Below are 22000 nucleotides of genomic sequence, written 5' to 3'. Positions count from 1 at the left end.
TACATGTTAAACTTGACTTCATATTTAAGAATAATCAGTCTACTCAGAGAAAAATCAGGACGAGGTTACTCAACAGCATTTCCATGATCTTAGGCTATATTTCCGATTCCTATACGCAGATTGAGTCATTTCACTATATTACAGGAGGCAATAGCCTTGCAACTCCTAAACCTCATTACAACTAATTCTACTTCTGTTTGCAAACTTTTAAAAAACATTGATACATACAGATTTGCAATTTTTAAAAAACCAGCATTACCATATTTTCTGAAACACCTGTTCAATCCCTATTGGCAACTCCATTTAATGAAAACATGAACAATACATTCTAGATATATTTAATCAAAATTGATCACTATAACACTATTTTACTTACCAAAAAGTGTCCTGCTTAGTCCATTTCATCTGGGGAAAGAGTCACAATAATCCACACCCAGGATTTTAGCTGGGTGGCCACAAAATACAAGGGTGTATGCCTGGTCTTCTCATAGCTTCTTTCCTGCCGAAGGACACCTATGGAGTGTAGACCAGATAGATTGTGTTGCTCTCTGATAAGGTCACTGAGGCTTAGATCGAATATACCAGTCCTTAATCCTCATTGGTCTTGACTGCCGAGCACAAGGCTGTTTCCTTGACAACACATTTGCCGTTGCTACAGCATCCTTGGCCACATGTGATGTCGGGGCTTGATGTCAACACACAAAACGCACAACAGACTACAACTTTATGATTATATCCCACAGTGTTTGTGTCTGTATATGGGAGAGATAGAGACAGAGAGGGAGATTATCTTTTACTGATTTGTTTCCTCCTTTGAACTCAGGGAATTTGTTAAAATCTTATTTTGCATCCCAAAAAATTTGCATCCCAAAATTCATGAACAAACCATCAAAGTTATTTCAAGGTGATGCACAAGTACATGGTGAATTCTCTCCAGCTTTGTTAATGTTTTTTATATTGATTCAATTTTTTAATTACACTACTCATAATAGTGAACCTTCTAGTTACTCTCTACTTCTGCCTTCCACCTACTGAGGAACTTATATGTTGAACATAATAATTAAAAATATTCTGAATAATTGCTGCATTTTAAAGTTTTAAACTGGAAAAATGATTATTCCATCTTTTCCTTTACAAAGAAAATTAAGCATAACCGAAAATCATTACAGTCATCCCTCCCTCCACATTTTGCAGATTTGATTATTCATGGATTTGATTTAAAATGCTCTTTCTGGCAATCTCTAGATCTTCTAGTGTCATTTAATGGGCAGCTTCCTCCAGTTATTTTGTAAGACTTAGATCCCTTCCACACAGTCATATAACCCAGAATATCAAGGCAGAAAATCCCACAATATCTGCTTTTGAACTGGGCTATCTGAGTCCACACTGTCATATGTTCCAGTTCTAAGCAGATAATGTGGGATTTTATTCAGTTGTGCGGAAAGGGCCCAAGAGATTTCTAGAGAGAACACCTGTCTAGAAATCTCTAGGTCCCCTGATGCGATTTTATGGACAACTTCCAGTGAAGGTTGACCATATACTCATGTTAGAAGACCAAGACATTCTTGGGGCCCTTCCACACAGCCATATAATCCAGAATATCAAGGCAGATAATCCACAATATCTGTTTTCAACTGGGTTATCTGGTTCCACAATGCCATATAATTCAGTTCAATGTGGATTTTATGTGGCTGTACTTACTTTACTTACTTACTTAGGCGATCCCTCGTAGTTCGAGGAGGATTGTCTTCCATCTTTGGTATCTTGGGGGTGGGTTCTTAGGTGGCTGAAGAGACCTAGTCTTGATCCACATATTCTCCTAAAGTGAGGACATCGGTTTCCAGGTGGAAGGTGGTCTCGGTCAGGGTTGGCTTGGCGGGCCTTCCTCTTGGCACGTTTCTCCCTTAAGCCGTTCATTCGTGCCTCTTCGAACTCCGCAGCACTGCTGGTTACAGCTGACCTCCAATTAGAGCGCTCATGTGATGACTCATGGGCCATGTAGTCCCGTTCCTAGCGCTGTTGTGACAGATGAAGAGGAAAACTTGGGTTTTCCACCGTTTCAGCCAGAATTGGAACTTTCCCAGCCAGAATTGGAGCCCTTGCACCTGCAGGAGGTTTGTCTTCCAGAAATCTGCCAAACAAGCCCTGAGTCAAAATCTCCCCCATTTTCTCGCCGTAATTATTATCAACAACAAAAAGGAGTTCAACAGGCTAATCGCAGAAGCCTGAGAATCGCAGCCAGGCATTCAGCTGATTAAGACTGCTTCCATGAGAAACTTTAGGGAGTCATGCATCTGGACACAGAGATTGACTTTCGGTTCTGGTTCCCCAGAGAAGTGTTCTTTGGTGGGAAAACGAGACCCTATTTAGGTTCTTTGCCCTGTAGGAATCTTGCGGAGTCAATTTGTCAGCTACTGGAGTAGGTTGTGTGTGGACAGCGCTACTCCCGTTTCCAAGCCTTCGTTCCCGTTTCCAGCCTTGTTTTGCTTCACGGACCTTGCCTTGCTTCCTAGGACTCAGCCTTGCTTTCCAGGACCTTGCCAAGTATTTACCACGGATCTTGTCCCTGTTCCTCGTTCCTTGTTGCCTTGTATCAAGCCTTGTGTTCCAAGAATCAAGTTTACTTCCTAGCCTTACATCAAGTTCCTTGGACTAAGAACCTTGTCATCTCCCCTCACTTTGCTTGGCAAAGTGAGTGTTTCGGTTACTGGATTACAACTTTGGACCTTAATATTTTATATTGGACATTGTTTTCCTGGACTATAATTGACCTTTCCTGAAAGGTCTTCTTCTGAACTATATTCTACACTTATTTTTATTGCCTTTACTTATTTCCTTAATAAAGATATTAGATAGATTCTGGCCTCTGTGTATGGTTATTGGTGCTCTGCAGCCTGGGTCGTGACAGTTTGACTCCGCCACCCTAAGCACCAATTAACCTAGGCCAGAATGTCTACCGGAGCCGGACCGAGTGACCAGCCACTCAGCTACACCATCGACAAGGATGAAGTGGACCGCATCCGAGATAAGCTCAATGCGCAGGAGGGAGAAATAAGGGGATTGAAGGAACGCGGAATCCGTCTCCCGGCCCTGGCGTTGCCAACCAAGTTTTCTGGAGAAGCTTCTAAGGTTCATGTTTTCCGTCGCCAATGCCAGGCTTATCTAGAGGCCCGTAATGCCGAGTTTCCCCAAGAAGACATCAAGGTGGCGTGGATTTACAGTCTCCTAGACGGGCCAGCGGCCAACTGGGCGACGGCACTGTTCGACCAAGTCTCCCCACATCTGAGATCAGCGCAACACTTCTTGGATCACCTTAAGGCGACTTGGGGGATCGAGGACAATTTGGAGGCGGCCGGCCACAAACTCCGGCGCCTCTCCCAAGGGGACAGACCCTTGTCCCAGTACATAGCCGAGTTCCGAGTGCTGGCCCATAACACCGGCTGGAACGACATAGCCCTCAGAGGACAATTTCGGGAGGGTCTCAACATCGAGATGCTGGAGGAAATCTCCAAGGTGGATCCTCCACACTCTCTTGAAGGACTCATTGATCAATGTTTACGAGCTGAAGTCATGCTGGCCAACAGAAAGCAATGGATCCGAGGCCAGAGCGGTAGGGCTGGAGCGAAACCTCCCGCTCCCACCGGCATCCAGCCGCGTCCAGTGTGGAGACCCCCGCCACCAGCCCCATACCCCAGAGGAAGCGAGGAGGTGCCGATGCAGCTGGGCAATGTGCGTCCCAGGTTAGATACTGCCGAGAAGGCCCGCCGCCAACGCCTGAATCTCTGTTGGTACTGCGGAAACGGGGGCCACTTTGCCAGAGAGTGTCCAGGCAAAGGAAAGCCCGCCGCCCGTCTGGCGGCGGCGTCCTCCACGGAGACGAAGACGTCTGAGGCGGCTGGCGCGAAGCCGGCGGGGGAAGCCAGCGACCGGGCGTAGAGACGCTCGCCAACCCGGTCAAAAACCCCACTCAAGAGCCGCCAACCGGGGTCCTATTTCTCCTAGTGGTCACCTTGTGGTCAGCGAAAAAAGGACCCGTCATGATCCATGCCATGATAGACTCAGGAGCCACAAACAATTTCATTGATAGAGAGTATGCCGACTCTCTGGGATTACAATATCACGACTTCAAGAACGCCCGTGTGGTGCAGGCCATAGATGGCCGCCCCCTCAAGACAGGTCCAGTAAGCCAATGGTCAGAACCCACCAGAATGTGGATAAGGGAACACATGGAAGAGATTCCCTTCTTTGTTACCGAGGTTCCCCACTTCCCTGTGATTTTGGGAATTCCATGGCTGACACTCCACGACCCAAACATCTCCTGGTCCAACAGAGAACTGCAGTTTGCTTCAAAATATTGCCAAAACCATTGTCTTGTAGCCAAGGTCTGCCATGCCACAGACGCTGAACCCATCATCACCTTGCCCAAGAAATACTCAGACTTTTGGGATGTATTCAATGAAAAAGAAGCCGAGAAACTACCCCCGCATAGACCTTATGACTGTGCCATTGACTTGGTCGAGGGGGCCCCGATCCCGCGAGGGCACCTCTACTCCCTGACTGAACCGGAGCAAGAAGCTCTCAGGGAGTTCTTAGAGACAAACCTCCGCAAGGGGTTTATCAGACCCTCTCAATCCCCAGCCGCTTCCCCAGTGATGTTTGTGAAAAAGAAGTCAGGGGACCTACGCTTGGTGGTGGACTATAGGGCATTGAACAATATCACTAAGCAAAACCGATATCCACTGCCTTTGATCTCGGACCTCTTAGACCGGCTTCGAGGGGCCAAGGTTTACACCAAACTGGATCTTCGAGGAGCTTATAATCTAGTTCGCATCAGGGAAGGGGACGAGTGGAAGACCGCTTTCCAGACTAAATTCGGTTTATTCGAGTCCCTGGTCATGAATTTCGGTTTATGTGGAGCTCCCGCAACGTTCCAGCATTTTGTCAATGATATCTTTCAGGATTATCTAGACCGGTTCTTGATTATCTACTTGGACGATTTTTTGGTGTTTTCTAGATCACAATCAGAACATGAGAACCACGTCAGAATGGTGTTACAACGATTGCGGGATCATGGACTTTATGCCAAGCTGGAAAAATGCGCTTTTGATCTACAAGAGGTAGATTTCCTGGGATACCGTGTCTCGCCACTAGGGCTCACCATGGACCCGGCAAAGGTTTCAGCAGTATTGGAATGGCGGGCACCAACCAACAAGAAAGAGGTGCAACGTTTCTTGGGGTTCGCGAACTACTACCGCAAGTTCATTCCAGACTTTGCCCGCTGGTCTGATCCAATCACCAGCTGCATCCGTGGGAAACAGCCTTTCCGCTGGACAGAGCAAGCAGAGAAAGGATTCCAGCAACTAAAGAAATTATTCACGTCCCAGCCAATCCTCCAGCACCCAGATCCTGAAACCCCTTTTGTCGTGCAGGCGGACGCCTCCGATGTGGCAATTGGGGCTGTACTCTTACAACCAGTGGGAGATCATCTTCACCCTTGTGCCTTTTACTCCCGTCAACTGACCGCACCAGAGAGAAATTACACTATTTGGGAAAAGGAACTTTTGGCCATAAAGGCAGCCTTTGAAACTTGGAGACATTGGTTAGAAGGGGCCAAATTTCCCATTGAGGTCCATACTGATCATCGGAATCTAGAGCATCTAAGAACTGCCCGCAAGCTAAATCAGAGGCAACAACGCAGGGTTGGGAGGACAATGGCTTTGTAAACAAGCACCTTGGTATCTCTATGGATGTTCCAATCATCAAACACTCTCTGCTTCATTCTGAAGAATGCTGCACTCGCAGAGCTCAGGCGGTGTTGTATTTCAGTATCGATGTTGACTTTTGTGGAGAGGTGGCTGCCAAGGTAGCGGAAATAGTCAGTGTTTTCTAATGTGACACCATTAAGTTGCATTCCTGGCATTGCAGAGGGATTAGCTGGTGCCTGTTGGAAAAGCACTTTGGTTTTCTCGATGTTCAATGAGAGGCCGAGCTTCTCGTATGCTTCTGCGAAGGTGTTGAGAGTGGCTTGTAAGTCTTCTTCTGAGTGCGCACAGACTACGTTGTTATCGGCATATTGGAGTTCTATAACCGATGTTGTGGTGACCTTGGTTTTGGCTCTCAGTCTGCTGAGGTTAAATAGCTTGCCATCTGTCCAACAGATGATTTCCACACCGGTGGGAAGCTTCCCATTAACAAGGTGAAGTATCATAGTGATGAAGATGGAAAATAAGGTAGGGGCAATAACACATCCCTGCTTGACACCTGATTCCACCTTAAATGGGTCTTCTGACTGGACGCAGGACCAGTCTAGTAAATGTGCTCCCCTGCTAGGACCTCCACAATCAAGCCTGGGAACTAAGGTTTTAGGAGGAATCCATCCTTAAATAACATGCTGAATTTTTATTCTTGTTGCTGTTTCAATTTTTTTGGTCTGTGCTTAAGTTGTATTGATCCCTTGGTAGTTTAATTACTCTCTATTTTCTGTATACTGCAATTTTTAATCTATGTTGGTTTTAAATGCTGTAAGCTATTTTTGTTCCCAAACTGGTTTTTAAAAAGAGTAGGCAAGAAAAAATAAATAGAAATAATACCTGCAACATACTTGTCAACAAGAAGGACAAGTGAGCAAGAGAAAGAACAAGGTGGTAGACATGAAGGAAATGTGAAGAGAGCAGCTTGGTTTAGTTGTTGCAAGGTTTGGGTGCAACATTGTTAATTGAGGTGGTTGGGGTTCAGGCCCCAGTAACTCAGCTGGATCCCATTGATTCATACCAACTTCCTCGACTGGCTCCCTTCCCTTAGGCCCTGGCAATCTTCCTTTTGAATGTTAGTCCCCTATACTTCAACAGCATGGTTCAGCAGCACATACTGTATGACACTGACATTGGTCTAATATGAATCTTGGCATTTAGATTTTGAAAGGCTTATTTTTGAATAAGACAGCTATACCTTGGAGAGACTGATCAAGGGCCCAGTAAAATGTGAAGTAATGTCACATAACGATAAAGAGCAGACTCTTCCATAGAAAATGATAGTGCCATGTTGGAATATTAGCCCTGTGTTGTGACCCAACATTTCTTCATCTTTTTCTTTATATCACAAGGTGCTGATGGGTGTGAGAACATATAGTGTGAAGACAATACAATCTGAATCATGCGGGGACATGAGAGAAGCCTCCCACAAGGATGGTAAAACATCAAAACATCCGGGTGTCCCCTGGGCAACGTCCTTGCAGACGGCCAATTCTCTCACTCCAGAAGCAACTCCGGTTGCTCCTGACACGAAAAAAAAAATACAATCTGAATTATTAATGGTCAAGATTATTATAATTCGGGGCAATATAGGAGACCTCAATTTTTTGACAGTAGCCAATTTCACCTTACTCACTATACTGGATCTTCTGTATCTGCTTGGGGTTTGGCATAGTAAAATGGTGTCCCAAATATAAAATGGTGAACAACTCAGCTGAGCGCTGGAGATAGCTTGAGGATCTCTGAAATAGTGGGAGGCTACAGCAGGCTATGCCTTCAAATCAGCATAGTGCTGAACTGCTGATGTGATTTGTGGATTTTTTAAAAAAATACAGCCATGATTGATTGAATCCATGGATGCAGGAGCCATAGATATGGAGGGGGTAACTGTTCTAATTTCTCAGTACTTCTCATTCATAACTGAATGGTGCAATATTTGTGACTCTTCCCAGGTTCTAGCATGCCTAACCAGTCCTAACGCTAATAATTTTCTGCTGGCAAGCAAACACATTCAGATAAGCTTTTGGTTTAATAAACTGGGTGGTTTGGCCCCACTAAACATTCTGTAATTTCTTTCAACTGGCTATTGTTTTTGATCTTGTGTTTTATCTGCTATTTTTAAAAAAGTATTTTTCCTAACTATTTTGAGCACCATTTGGTGAAAATACAGTGGCACAGAAAAAGAGCAACCAACTAAATAATTATCCTGTTGTGTTCAGTGACTAACCATCCTTCTTCTAAACAAAAATATGTTGATTATGTACACAAGAGTTCTCTGTTGAGGAGTCATTACAATGTATTCTCATTACTGCTCAAGTATGGTTGAAGTGACATGCACATGACTGCACCAAAACATGACTAAGGTGGTATACACATAATGGCACTGTAAAGTCCCTGAAATCTGCAAGTCCAAGGAAACAGGAAAATGTCCTATATAGATGAGATCATTGTTCTGTCTAGCTTGATATGGCCACCATGGAAGGGCATTCATTATCCAGGGAGTCTTTCTATCTGGATATCCAGAAATTGAACACAGTCTTCTTTATGCAAATACTTATCGCAGGGGGTTAGGTTCCAGGACCACCGCAATAAGTGAAAATCTGCAAAGTAGGGACGCTATATATTTATACATTATTTTAGTAGTTATACACTATTTAAAGTCTTTATGAACCAATCGTGTGTTGACAAATCGCTTCCTTCTCCTCCCATTGCCACTTGGGCTCCTTTTCTCTCCCTTCAGGTTCTCCTTCTTCCCTTCCTTAGGCTGTAAATTGTAATTTTTATGATTTATAATATTCTTTTAGAGATTATTGAAAAACCGTGAAACAGCGAATCCACAAAAAGCGAACTGCAAAGTAGTGAGGGAACAGTGTTATGATTGAGCCTCATGGCTCTGCTACTGGCAGACGTGGGCGTAAGACTCCTCGAGAGTCAGATACTCTCGAGGAGCGAGAAAGAAAGAGGCTGCGAGATATCTTTGCAGAACCATCTGACGAGGAGTCTTTTGAGGGGTTTACGGAGAGAATGGAGGAAGAGCTGGTTAGCTCGGAAGAGGATGAGATGGATTGGACTCGGGTAAGGGAGGAATTGGGTGCCACTGGCAATGATGGGATGGAAGATGATTGGGGACCTTCAGGACTAGACCCATGGACAAGCTGGAGGGATGGGACGGGATCCACAGCTGGGGATGCTGTGGGGCGTAGTCAGAGGTGTTCCAGTTCTGATGAGGAAAGTGATGAGGAAACGCCCGGGTTAAGGAGAACAGCTGATAGTGATGAGGACTTGTAACTGGCATAAAATGGGGTTTGGGAGCAATAGCAAATTGCGTTGGGCAAGGTAATCTGGACAAACGCTTGGGATCTGTGTGGGACGTTTTCCTGAAGACGGGTGTGTTTCGTGTGCTGATTACCTTTGACCTTCCGTCGTCTTCTTGACGGACGCCATCTGCTGCTCTGGATTTACGGACTGAACTGACTACGGGCTCGGATTCTCCTACCTGGACTTGGTGAACTACAAACGTCTGCTTCTGCCTATCGACCTTCGGAAAGAACTGGGACTACTCTACTGCTTCAATCCTCGGCTGTTGTGTTTGTATTGGGAATTTGCCTGCTGTGTGGAGGAGTGACTTCTAAGTTACTCAAAACATAGTGCTGGCAGCAGAGAGGCATCTGCTGCCAATTAGTTACACTCTTTTGAACTCTTTGTTCCCCAGCTTCTGTTTTGTTTATTCCCAGGCTGAAGCAAGCTGTTTTGATTTTACCCGGATTAAACTCCGGTTTAATCCGGTTTATCTTTTGAACGTTTTTCTTGCCCCTTTTTGCTTTTTAAGGCTAATGTTGCCTAGCCCTTGTCTTTTACGGGCATTTTGAGTTCTGTAAATCCAATAAACTCTGTTATCTTTGATCTTGTGGCGTTCTGTCCTTGACACACTGTAATGCAGTCCAACACATGGCTCCTTCACTTGGGAAAATGTCACTGACATCTTCAACTGAGTTGAATCAGAATGGTTTACTGACCAGCTAAGTACAAAATGTGACTTCAGCTCAAACACTGGGAGAAAGGAACTCGGATGTCCAGAATATTATGTTGTGAGACATAAAATATGCTCTGACTATGGGTGTACAATTTGGGGGGGGGGGGGGATGATGTAGTTTTATCCCTCATTCCACAACAAGATCCTGTTACTAATAGTAAGTCACTTAGGGTTACCCTATATCCCCATTTTCCCAGACAAGTTCTGTTTTTCAGAGCTAAAATTTATACCCAGGTGGATTTTAAAATATCTGCTGCTTCTTCACCTCCTGCCCTCCAACCCCATTTTCTCATTGCCATCTCCCTGGTTCCACCAAGAGCTCTACTAGGAGAACAGATCATTCAGAAAGACCCAAAAGTGGAGAGAGGGTGAAGGAAGACAAACTCAGATGAGGTTGAAGGATATCTGGGGCCCCTTCCACACAGCTGAATACAATCCCACATTCTCTGCTTTGAACTGGAATATATGGTAGTATGGACTGAGTGTGAGATTTTCTGCCTTGATATTCTGGGCTATATGGCTGTGTGGAAGGGCCCTGATCGAAATGGCTGAGAATCTCCAATTCCATGTAGAAATGGAACAGGATGGCTTGGTCAAGTGGTTGAAGTAATGTTGGAAAAGGCAGGGAAGGGAAAAACGGAAGGGAAAAATGTTATGTAAATACAACAATGGTTAAGAATATTTCTAGCAGCAATTATCACAACTTACATAACAGATATTTTAAGTGAGTCATTATAGTGATGGTGGTTTAAAATACAGTACATTCCCCATATCTGCAGGGGATACATTCCTGAATATAGCATGGAAATGGGTAACCATGAATAATAGCAATCTCTACTGGAAAAAACAACTTGCACCAGAAGTTATCATAGGTATTTGCCAAATTCTCCAGCATGACTTTGTGGTAGCTTTTGATAGAAACATACCACAAAATTATTTGGAGGACCTCAAAAATTACTAGAAATGACATATTTTGTTGGAGGCAAATAGAGGAAACTATGAGTTCCTGTCCTGCAGGTATGGAGGTCATACTGTTGTCCTTTTTTTGCTTTCCAAAATATGACAATCCTAGATCAGTTCCTTTTCAAATAATGCATGTTTAACTAGGTAAAGGTAAAGGTTTTCCCGATTAAGTCCAGTTGTGTCCGACTCTGCGGGTTGGTGCTCATCTCCATTTCTAAGCCAAAGAGTCAGCATTGTTCGTAGACACCTCCAAGGTCATGTGGCCAGCATGACTGCATGGAGCACCGTTACCTTCCCGCCAGAGTGGTACCTATTAATCTTCTCACATTTGCATGTTTTCGAACTGCTAGGTTGGCAGAAGCTGGGGCTAACAGCAGGAGCTCACCTCCGCTCCTTGGATTCAAACCTGCAACCTTTTGGTCTGCAAGTTCAGCAGCTCAGCGCTTTTACATGCTGTGCCACTGGGGGCCTCCCCTATTTCTACACACTTTAAAATATTTAAAAGATGGAGTACCATGGAGCCCAACAATACAAGATTCCCCATGGGACTACGTCTTTAAAATGTTTTTAAAGTGTGTCGAAATTGAGATTTTTTGAGTTGGGGAGAAATTGACTTCAGAGCTCCCAATTTGCATTGAAACAGCTAAAGGCGTTTATTTTAAAGTGAACTTAAAATAATGGGAACTATCAGAGTACAATACAAAGAAAGGATCCCCTGAAATGCACAGGCAAGAGGCCACTGTAGCTAGAAATGTAATCCAATAATATGAACTACACAACAGTAATTAAACCAAAATATAATCCATGTGTTACCAACACCCATACATACATAGAAAGTAAAACTCTATATTCAGAGCTTGTGACTTTTTCAGTCCTCTATGTGGAACATGAACTCTGGTGGGCATTGGACTCACAAACTCTGAATATAGAGTTTTACTTTCTATGTATGTATGTGTGTTGGTAACACGTGGATTATATTTTGGTTTAATTACTGTTGTATAGTTCATATTATTGGATTACATTTCTAACTATCAGAGTACCCCATTCTAGATTGTTGTTGTGATGTTAAAGAGTGGACATTCTTGTTGGCAGTCTCAAAATCAACCTCGATGCTCCTTTTTCTCACCATTAATATTCTTGCATGAAATCTTTACAGTATTTTTTATAATAATTCATTCTTCAGGAATTGAGGAATTTTGATATATAACCAATTTGCTTTAGCCGAATTCCCCCCCCCTTTTTTTTTTAGACCAGGGATTTCCCAATTTTGACATAACATGTTAATTATGCTTTTTCCCTTTTATATTACAAATAATTGGAAATACCAGGGAAGGTCTTCCTCAAAGCCCTGGAAGGATTAACACATATTTAATTGGACTTTAATTTTTTGATTTTTTAAAGGTATAATCATAACAACAATTAATGGAAGTTTTTTTAAAAATAAAAAATGGCACGACACAATTTGGTTTTTACTCTCAATATTTCTGTACTCGTTACTAACATAGCCAAAAATCTCCACGTATCAAAGCAAGGTCAACATAAATGCCCACAGCATTCATTCTCTTTTTTTTCATACACACAAAGACTACGGTGGACCAGTAGAATAAAATATTTACTCTTTTGCCTATTTTGCATTTGTTTCTATCAGCTGTCATCACTTTAAAGAAGAAATAGTCAGGGAATATCAACTCTACTTCTAGAACACGACATGAATAGAGGAGATAATATTCAGAGCCCCAATACTATAAATATATCACTGTACAAATAATTAAATGCAAAGCAAAGAGATTATCAAAATAAAGTTTGAGATGGAGTGGAAGAAAATACATCTGACCAATACCATCAAGAAGCTGAATGATATTATTTGTAAAACACTTATTGAAATAACAGCAACAAAAAAACAGGCTGCCAGTCTTTCTAGCTCATGTACCTAGAACAGCAAGATGAAGACAAGAAGGTCAAGGTGAAGCAAGATGCAAAGGCTGGAAGAAAGGTGACACAAGGTGAAGGAGGGGAAGGTGTGAAATGCAAGTAGCATAGTACAAAAGACAACAGAAATACAAGGTGGGACCAATTGCAAGTAAGGGAAGGAAACGTCCTTTGTACTAGTTGTTTTAGTGTCACTTAAAGATGTTACAAACCACCAGGTCTGGGAGGAGAGTGGCATATTAAATATACAAATGATGATTCATCTGTTCCTGATAGCATAACAAATCAGTCTATTGCAACTGCAACATCTATGAGAAATTGGCATTAGAGCCAAACAGGTGTTCTTGGATTTTTTTTTATAATTCCATAAGATCACCTATTTGAGTTATTCCAGTCATAATAGATACTTTTATTTGACAGATCTTCTCCATCTCCCTGCTTGTGAAGGGCTATTCAATGTACTCATAAACTATAACTTTTAGTCAAAAAAAATCAACCCATAAAATCTGGATGGACTTATGGTGGTGCACAATGGGTTAAACCCTTGTGCTGCTGAACTGCCGACCTGAAGGTTGGCAGTTCAAATCTGTGGGACAGGGTGAGCTCCCACTGTTAGCCCTAGCTCCTGCCAACCTAGCAGTTTGAAAACATGCAAATGTGAGTAGATAAATAGGTACTGCTTTGGTGGGAAAAGGCAAAAAGACACTCCAAGCAGTCTTGCTGGCCACACAACCAGAAGGTGTCTACGCACAATGCAGGCTCCCCGGCTTGGAAACAGAAAAGAGGACCTCCTCCACAGCCAGAGAGGAACATCGGCTCCAGAGCCGGAAATGAAAGGAGAAGCCTTTGCCTTTGTCTGTGCATTTTGTCTCATTGTATTTTATTGTAACAAGGCATTGAATGTTTGCCTGTGTGTTTAAATGCTGTAATCTGCTCTGAGTCCCCTCGGGGAGAAGGGCAGAATATAAATAAAGTGTTGTTGTTGTTGTTGTTATCATGAGTCAATGTGAGTACTGTACTTTAAGTAATATCTAAAAAGAGACATTATCTTCACCGAGTGGAATGCTAAAAGGAAAGAGTTTAGTACATTCTGAGAGAAGCTCCAACCACCTTTACTCTCTGTGCCATGATGCTGCTTTTAAAAATCTGTAACTTTGGCCCCCAAACTTACTCTCGACTTTTACATGAGGTCAACTTATGCATGCGTATATACGGTAATTAACATTTCAAAAGAGAAAGTTTTACTTGAGGAATTTAAAATCAGAAGAATGCAGTAAACTTGTTCCAAAGGCATCTGATTTGCAATTCCAGAAATATTCACTTTTTGAAAGCTCCTACAGGTTGGAAGATAATTGTATTCTGTTCCTTCTTTTCAAGTATTAATTAAATGTGCATCCAGCTGCCTGGTGTACCTTTGTCTCATGTGCCTATTTACCCTTTCAAAATTATAGTTATTCACTTGGAAGCTTGAAAAGGTAACAAAAGTATTTCAAAAAGAAAGAAGAAAACATATGTTTGCCTCAGGCAGAGAACCAGATTTTTTGCAAACCAGTTCCTGTTTTAACTGAACCTGTAACAAAAAGGTCAATGAAAAAATTCCTTCTAAGGGACCTTGAGGACAAGGTTGGCCTGACAACAAAGACACAGAATGAAAAAATACAATTCTGTTGACAAGCACTTATAGAAACATACTCCAGTGTTGAGATGTACAATGTTTTCAAAAATTCTTGTTTCACAAAAGCACTTATTTTCATAATACTCTACAAAAGACACAAACACTTCCAATTCCTTTGAATACCTACTTCTTCTGTTCCACCAAAGATTTCATTCAAAACATCCTAACCCCTAAGAAACAGTTTTTTAAAAAAATCAAACATGCCTGCACATATGCTGCACATATGACACTGCAATTAGGAAGCAACCCCACACTTTTCCATCCAGTGTATATATGTGTGTATGTATACATTTATTTCTATATGTGTGAGAAGGCGAAAGCACACACACACGCATGTTGAGAAAGGTCCTTCAGGTGAGGAAAATCAAGGGGCAGAGTTGAGAGATGGACAAGATTTGCCAGTAAGGCTGGCCCTCCAAGGCATCACCGGTGCATTCCTGTCTCTGCAGAATGTCCTTGGTCTTATCCACAGGTCATATCAAAATCTGTAACTTTAGCCACAAAACTTTCCCTCAATTTATACACAAGATTGATTTATACACAAGTATATATGGTAATGGTTGATTTAGTTTTCATATTTTTGCAGTTCCAATTGATCTGAGAGAACCACAACATAGTAATGTTCAAAGTGCTGAACTTGGGAGTCCAAATTTCTGCTTTGTCATGGAATTTACCATGTTACCTTGAGGCCCCACTATCTCCCAACAATTTTATCCTGCCCTTCTTTTGCTTCTTGCACTCTGCAATTTGCACCTTCCTTCCCTCCCACCTTTGGCCTCCCTCAATCCTCTTTCTTTTTGCACTTAGCTGCTCATGCCATTCACTCTCCCTTCTCTCCTATTCCTTCCCTCACCTCACCTTGAGCCCTTCCATGTTCCCTCCACCATCTGTGGGGTTTACGCTCCATTCCTTCATACTTGAAAGCTGGGGGCAAACTATGTAGAATATTTTCAAAGAAGAGTGCATCCATATTGTACTCTATCTTGGCTCCCACTAGGGATATAGACTTAAAGAAAGAATAAAAGAAAGCTTGGAAGCTGGATCAGACAATCAAATGAGCACACCTTAAATCTGGGAGAAGCTCAGCCAAATTAGTGGTACAAAAAGCCTAGTTGCACTTCCAAACGTTGAACAACCAAGAAGCATTTTGAAACTTACTGTATGGCAAGAGTGGTATAAATAAATGGAAGTTTAATATATCAATTGTAAAGTAATTTTGAATCACAATTTAGGCTTCCCATATATTTTTGCTTGATCCCAAGCTTTGGGCGCTTAGACTTCATGTGCAATGAAAAAAAGTATGGCAAAACGTGCCTTTGGCGTCTTCCTCATTTCTTTGTTGTTTATTCATTCAGTCGCATCGGACTCTTCGTGGCCTCATGGACCAGACCATGCCAGAGCTCCCTGTCATCTGTCACAAACCCCAGCTCCTTCAAAGTCAAGTCAGTCACTTCAAGAATAACATCCATCCATCTCACCCTTGGTCGGCCTCTCTTCCATTTTCCTTCCATTTTCCCAAGCTTCATTCTCTTCTCCAAGCTTTCCTGTCTTCTCGTGATGTGGCCAAAGTACTTCATCTTTGTCTCTAATATCCTTCCCTCCAATGAGCAGCCGGGCATTATTTCCTGGATTATGGACTGGTTGAATCTTCTTGCGGTCCAAGGCACTCTCAGAATATTTTTCCAACACCACAGTTCAAAAGCGTCTATCTTCCTTCACTCAGCCTTCCTTATGGTCCAGCTCTCACATCCATAGATTACTATGGGGAATACCACTGCTTTAACTATGCGGACCATTACCAGTGTGATGTTTCTACTCTTCACTATTTTATCGAGATTGGTCATTGCTCTCCTCCCAAGAAGTAAACATCTTCTAATTTCCTGGCTGCAGTCTGCATCTGCAGTGATCTTCATGCCTAGAAATACAAAGTTTTTCACTGCCTCCACATTTTCTCCCTCTATTTGCCAGTTATCAATCAGTATGATTGCCATAATCTTGATTTTCTTGACATTTAACTGCAATCCAGCTTTTGCCCATTCTTCTTTCACCTTGGTGATAAGGCTCTTCCGCTCCTCCTCACTTTTAGCCATCAGAGTGGTATCATCTGCATATCTAAGGTTGTTAATGTTTCTTCCAGCAACTTTAACTCCCACCTTGCATTCCTCAAGCCCCGCACATCGGATAATGTGTTCTGCATACGTTGAATAGGTAGGATGAGAGTTTACAGCCCTGCGTACTCCTTTCCCAATCTTGAACCAGTCTGTTGTTCCATGATCTGTTCTTACTGTGGCTACTTGGTCGTTATACAGATTCCTCAGGAGACAGACAAGGTGACTTGGTATCCCCATACCACCAAGAACTAGCTACAATTTATTATGATCCACACAGTCAAAGGCTTTAGAATAGTAAATAAAACAGAAATAGATGTGTTTCTCAAACTCCTTACCTTCCTCTATTATCCAGTGGATATTGGCAATTTGGACTCTCGTTCCTCTGCCTTTTCTAAATCCAGCTTGAACATCTGGCAACCTTCACTCCATGTATTGCTGGAGTCTACCTTGCCTCATCTTGAGCATTACCTTACTGGCATGTGAAATAAATGCAAAAGTTTGAGTTTAGTGTTTCCCTTTTTTGGTATGGGGATATAAATTGATTTTTTCCAATCTGATGGCCATTATGGGGTTTCCCATATTTGCTGGCATATGGCATTCATCACCTTGACAGCATCATCTTTCAAGATTTTGAACAGTCCAGCATTTCTACCTGAAAAAAGAAACATCACTAATAGGAAGAGAGACATAGCTCCTTTCTAACGATCTTGGAACAAATAAAGACTAAATCACACAAAATTATGAGGCAGACCAATATTTTCTCTCACTAGAGCTGCAAGTTGTTTTCTTCACTAGTGGCAGTTATAGTTCACAGGGTAGTTCATGACCACATTGAATAATATTAACATCCCTTTCTTTCTCAGCCCAAGTACAAAGAGTACTCATAGGACAGGATTTTCTTTTAGGGCATGGATGTAGCAAGGTCTCAGTCTCATTACTGTGGTTTGTTTTGAACTTTACAATAAGGAACATTGTTACATAACAAGAACTCCATCTGTCATATTGAGCTATAGCTTCAATACCAGTTCCACAACCCCTAAATAGGGACTTTGATTTTTGTTCTATGCAACTGTGACTGGAACTAAAGTATATTTCATAAGCATAAAGATCTGATTTACAATAGGGAAAATCAAACTAGTTGAGACACATTGTACTGATGGGAACAATTTCTGCTCAAACAGCACAAGATTCCAGAAAGAAAGGAGGAGCAGTCACATGAATAATAAATTGAATTCCCAAGGCCACCGCTTATTGCTTGAAGGCACAAAGGCAATAAATATAAATGTCCTATGCTAAAGACTTTGTTACATCAGCCTGTTGTTTCATAACAATTGTGTTGTTGAATCAAATTGATACATGCCATTACCGAAACAACTGCTATCACATATATCTGCAGTTGTGCTATAGTGCTGCTATGGTGAGGCATGTGATCACTCGTCCATCCCATTAACCCAGACTTCCTGTCCATGTATCCCTTGCTCCAGTGCACAGGTACCTTTTGATTTTTTAATTTATTTTTGCCATAATTGTGCAAATACTGAAAACAATTAAATTTAAACTAAAAACATAAAAGAAACCAAAAAATCAATAAAAGCAACTTCATCTTATTTAGTGAAAGGAAGAGAAGAGAAAGCCGGGCTGTGGCTCAGGCTGGTTAGCAGCCAGCTGCAACAAATCACTCTGACCAAGAGGTCATGAATGCGAGGCCAGCCCATGCCTGCGTTTGTCTCTGTCTCTGTTCTATGTTATGGCATGGAATGTTTGCCTTATATGTGTGCAATGTGATCCGCCCTGAGTCCCCTTCATGGTGAGAAGGGCGGAATATAAATACTGTAAATAAATAAATAAAATAAAGCAAATCACGCCTACTAATGACTGCCAGATTCTCACAACTTCAGTGAAAGGGACCCATTGTACCAGAGGGGGTTTTTTCGTGTCAGGAGCAACCCGAGTCGCTTCTGGTGTGAGAGAATTGGCCATCTGCAAGGACGTTGCCCAGGGGACACCCGGATGTTTTGATGTTTTACCATCCTTGTGAGAGGCTTCTCTCATGTCCCCACATGGAGCTGGAGTTGATAGAGGGAGCTCATCCGCGCTGTCCCTGGGTGAGATTCGAACCTGGCAGCCTTCAGGTTAGCAACCCAACCTTCAAGTCACAAGGCTACGGGGGCTCCAATTGTACCAGAGGTAATACTGGAACCGCTGTGATATTGAGAGTCATTTAAGAGTTTTCCCCATCAATGAACGGAGCTGGTCCTCTATTTTTGAATAGAGTCCTTAGACCCTTCAGCTATGCCCTTGTTTAGCTTTTTATCCACCCTTGCCCACCCGGTATTGGGATACCTGGCACAATTAGCACTTTATAGTTGGCCATTCCAACCTTGGCCACTGTATTTGGACTCATTGATGGAGTTCCGTTATTAGGTTTTTAAATGGTGGATTACATGTTTTCTTGATTATTGGTTATGCACATCTGTTATTGTGTATAATGTTTAAATTGCTGTATTTTAACTGACTATATGTTTTTTAATGTTGGAAACCTTGAGGAGATAGGGCGGTATATAAATAAAGTTAATAATAATAATAATAATAATAATAATAATAATAATAATAATAATAATATATCGGATAAGTACAAGCCAAACATGCTATTATCCTGCTAGCATTGTGACTTACCAGTCTTGTTTGATACCATCCTAAATGCCGCCATGCTATTCCATCAATCTGGGCAGGAATCCTGGAGTCGTTTCCTGCCTCATAATACATAAACAAAAGCAAGGAAAAAGCACCTAATTAATCTCACTAGCAAAATAGTAATGTTTGTTTTTGCTTAGACTTTTTTTTAACTTGGCAGACTGGTCAAGCTTTCAGCTTCCCCAATGTATCCCAGTGCAGTTAATGGAGTTCAATGTATAATTTGTGTTGGTTATGATTGGCAAATCTTAGCATCCCAGCCAAACTCAAAGTACACCCTAAAACCCTAAATTTCACATATCTGTGCTTAAACATAAATACAGTGTTCCCTCACTACTTCGCGGTTCGCTTTTTTGCGGATTCGCTGTTTCATGGTTTTTCAATAAACTAAAATATTATTACAAATCATAAAAAATATAATTTACAGCCTAAGGAAGGGAGGCGGGAGAAGCCAAAGGGAGAGAAAAGGAGCCCAAGCAGCAATGGGAGGAGAAGGAGGCGATTTATCAACACACGATTGGTTGATAAAGACTTAAAATAGTTTATAACTACTAAAATAATGTATAAATATATAGCATCCCTACTTCACGGATTTTCACTTATTGTGGGTGGTCCTGGAATGTAACCCTCGCGATAAGTGAGGGAACAGTGTACTCTATTTTATGGCATATCTGGAGTGTATATTCATATTCTACAATTCAGAAAATTCCTTTTAAAAATAATTCATTATGTAATGCATTTAATGTCTCCCAAAAATGATTTCATTGTCATTTTAAATAATTTTCTCCATTGATTGTCCACATTACATGTCAGTACATTTTTTTAATGGCTGGAATTGCGTGCCTTGAAGAAAACCCCACTAAAAATGCCTCTAAAATACTCTGACATGCCCTAAACAGTAACTAAAAGAGGAAGTAGAATGTATTAGTCATGCTGTCATTTCTCCTACTTAACCCAGTTACCAAAAAAGGATAACTCTATCCTGTTGTAATGTGTCACTTCCAAGCTCTGTACTCTATATGTAATTAAACTGGGCAGAAGTGTGACACCAAATATGAACCAGCTCCAAGGCTTGTTATGAAAATAATTTAATCCAATTACTAACTCAAATATGAACAAAAAGCACAGCAACAAAACGACACTGGATGACTGACTAATCCATAATCCATGCCAGGGAAGGAATAACAAACACAGCAATTTGTCATCCCCCTTTTTTCTCCCCCCCCCCAAACCTAAATAATGCTAGAATAAACAAGGCATTCTTTGCAGAGAGGCTAAAAATATGAAACAAACTAGACAAATTTGAGATACTTTCTGTACAGAACTGTGACAGGGATGGAATCCTTTTGATCTTACCATACACACAGATACCACCAATTAATAAGATGTCTTATGGATGATGATGTGAATTAGTTATTTATTTGATTATCTTCTTCGCTGCCACCAATGGAGGAGACGTCAGCCAGATGATGGCACTGGGTTTTTTTTTAAGCTTTCTCTATTTATTTTACTTCAGGTATTGATGTTGCTTAACTTAGTATAAGAGTATGACAGAGGCTTAGATGGAATAAAATCAAAACAAGTTTATTGCATGTAGAGAGCTTGATGGTTTCTTATAACTTGTTAAAGGCACTTAGCTTAATGGTTACAAACAGATATGAGGTGGTCAAACTTTCAAAATATTCCTTCTTCCAAATTACACTAAAACCTGATCCTCCTGGATCTACTGGGATTAACTTTCCCTAATCCACAGGCTCTATAAATGTTCCCTAACTTGCTTAGTCTGGCCTAATAGAGGACTGTTCTTCCTGGTTCCCTTCACCTGAAACCAGACTGCTCCCTGTGATTTAGAATCACAGACCGTCTAAAATAATTCTCTTTATTTTAGATCTGGCTCAAATCCTTCTATTTGAGCCACCCTGATCCTCTACACAAGAATCAGTTCCTTCCCTGTGACTGGAAATCACAGACTGACTTCTGGGTTTTAAAACATTCCCCTTTTCCTTTCCAAATGGCGGTTGGCTCCGCCCCTGTTGCTATGGTAACCTGCCTTAAGATGGCTACCTTCCCCCATACATATTGTCAACTCAAATACTCACCATTTTAAACTTAGCCAAACCTGACTGTTTAAACAAAATCAAATAAACATGTCATCTATAAACAAAATATAATTATACACTTCTTCACACTTTCTAAGTAAGATCTTGCTGAAATCAGCAGGAGGAGGAGACTGCACACTTGTTGATGAAGCATGTAAATCAGGCATGGGCAAACTTCAGCCCTCCAGGTGTTTTGGACTTCAACTCCCACAATTCCTAGCAGCCTACCAGCCACTAGGTATTGTGGGAGTTGGAAGTCCAAAACACCTGGAGGGCTGACGTTTGCCCATGCCTGATGTAGCTTGACTCTTCTACAGATATGTTTTCAATATCATCCATAGTCTAAACATTAAAATGGTTTAGACATTTACCAATGTCTCCCTACTGTATGCCTTCAAACAGTTCCTCATGTTGTGGTGACCCCCAACCATAAAATTAATTTAGTTTCTACTTCATAACTGTGTCATTTTGCTACTGTTATGAATCATAATGTAAATATCAGATATGCAGGATGTATTTTCATTCACTGGACCAAATTTGGCACAAATACCTGATACACCCAAATTTGAATACTGGTGGGGTTGGGGCGATTGATTTTTATCATTTGAGAGTTGTAGTTGCTGGGATTTATAGTTCACCTACAATCAAAGCGCATTCTGAACTCCACCAACAATGGAATTGAACCAAACCTGGCACACAGAACTCCCATGACCAACAGAAAATCCTGAAAGGGTTTGTTGGGCATT

The 22000-nt window shown here is 41.7% G+C and overlaps 1 protein-coding gene across 1 annotated transcript in view; it reads right to left on the bottom strand.

Moving 5' to 3' along the window:
- The window catches only part of prlr (prolactin receptor), a 196911-nt gene extending 176990 nt beyond the window's left edge, over positions 1-19921 (bottom strand). Inside the window, exons 1-3 of the mRNA XM_062972495.1 lie at positions 19138-19921; positions 16797-16933; positions 377-752 (exon numbers count right to left, since the gene is read on the bottom strand). The gene's annotated coding sequence lies outside the window, so the exon portion shown is untranslated. The remainder of the gene's footprint in view (positions 1-376; positions 753-16796; positions 16934-19137) is intronic.
- Positions 19922-22000: the final 2079 nt, after the last annotated feature.

Source organism: Anolis carolinensis, chromosome 2 (genome assembly GCF_035594765.1).
Source record: "Anolis carolinensis isolate JA03-04 chromosome 2, rAnoCar3.1.pri, whole genome shotgun sequence".
Classification (NCBI taxonomy): Eukaryota; Metazoa; Chordata; class Lepidosauria; order Squamata; family Dactyloidae; genus Anolis; species Anolis carolinensis.
The sequence above is the reverse complement of the archived record's forward strand: the minus strand, read 5'-3'. Positions and strand labels throughout refer to the sequence as shown.